We start from the raw sequence: 1,602 nt of genomic DNA on the forward strand, positions 1-1,602 counted from the left end.
GAGTGCCTGCGTAGCTAGTGTTGTATCTGGTTGGCCATGGACAAGTACACGATTCGCATCCTTGCACTAGGAGCCCTAGTGTGTCTACATCTCGTATGCTCTGCTACTGTTGCTCAATGTAAGGCAGCTAGCACACCAATATTTATGTATCTTCACAATGCTTAATTTTTCTTCACTTGTCCTGGCTGGAAGTATGTACCTAGTATAGCTATCAAAGGCCTTTCTATTTTGCTTTGTAACTGGTTCCATCGTTTATATGCATATATATACATACACACTACTCTAAAATAATTGCATAACGATGGTTGTTCGTTTGTTATTACTCCATAATATACAGGCCAAATCATGGCTGACACCGACAGCAAGAAGATCGATCTACCAGACGGGCTATGCGTTGAAATATCTCCTGACGGTTGTACATACCACGATGGTCTTTGCTTCCATTGTTTGGTAACTGACGTCTACTACCCCACTATGGATGACTGCAAGAGCAATTGCAACAAATCCTCGTCTTTACAAGACGTGCTAGTTGCCATGACAACCTCCCCTCCTCCTCCTTTATCTGCTCCTTAATTTTCCGGCCTAGACAATGGTTATATGTACAAGATTGTCCCCTGAAAATAATGCCTATGTGCGGAAACCAGTTATGCAATGCAAGTAATATACTGCAGCAGTTGTTGCTGAGTATTTTGGTTTGGCAAATCACATTTGAACCTTTACTAGGAATTGTTGGGAGAGCGATGAAATGACTCGCAAGCGCAGATGCTCCGGAAATCTGAGTGGTACAGCTTAGCTTGGGATCTGTGTCGGTTAAATCTGTGTCACATATACGTTTTAGAATACAGAGGTGAATACATCTGCAGATGGGCTATACTGGACCATAGTACTAACTCCTCGCAAAGTCGCAAGTCTCCTCTCTTCAAGCCCATCGATGTCCCATGCAAAATAAAATGAAATAAGTCCATCGATCTCTCACTTAAAAAGATTCCTATGGCTATGGATGACCAGGGAGGCCGCCCTTGGCCAATATCCGGCGCCGGTGAGTTCGTCTACCCTGTCATGGTGGGTTTCTCATCTATCCTACCTCTCATGAGGCGTCCGGTTCTTGTCTTTCCCAAGCTCACATTAATATTCCCAAATCAGCCCTCGGCCGGCCTTGGCGACATCATCTTCATCCACTCCCGTGCTGCACACACCCATTTCTCTGATCTCTTAAAGCAACTCTAGCCGAGCCCATAAAAGATACAGGAGTATTTGGCCGGGTAAACCTTAATGGAGTAAATTTAGTCCACTAAGTTTTGGTCGGTTCTAGCTGATCCCCTAAATTTAGCGGAGTAAAATCAAATTTGGTTAAGATGAACATAGATTCGATCTAAACAAACTTCTAAACCAAAATTCGACACATAATTTACATTATCATCCGTCGAAACATAGTTCAAAGCGATACTAAAACTTGAACTCAAACATAAGCTAAAATCTAAATCTAACCAAAAAAATTAGTCGCTATTCGACTTTGCGAGGGAGAGCAAGTCCTCCCTAGAGATTCCACCGCCCATGGGGTCAGTCCCTAGGTCGTCTTCGTTGTATCCAGGAAGGTCCTTC

At 43.4% G+C, this 1,602-nt stretch overlaps 1 long non-coding RNA gene across 1 annotated transcript; it reads left to right on the forward strand.

Annotated features, from left to right (window-relative positions):
* LOC119346049 lies at window positions 1-647 on the forward strand. Its single transcript, XR_005167324.1, has 2 exons — window positions 1-118; window positions 338-647. It is a non-coding gene; the product is annotated as an uncharacterized LOC119346049 (long non-coding RNA).
* The last annotated feature ends 955 nt before the right edge of the window (window positions 648-1,602 follow it).

The sequence above is a fragment of the Triticum dicoccoides genome, unplaced genomic scaffold (genome assembly GCF_002162155.2).
Source record: "Triticum dicoccoides isolate Atlit2015 ecotype Zavitan unplaced genomic scaffold, WEW_v2.0 scaffold37643, whole genome shotgun sequence".
Lineage (NCBI taxonomy): Eukaryota > Viridiplantae > Streptophyta > Magnoliopsida > Poales > Poaceae > Triticum > Triticum dicoccoides.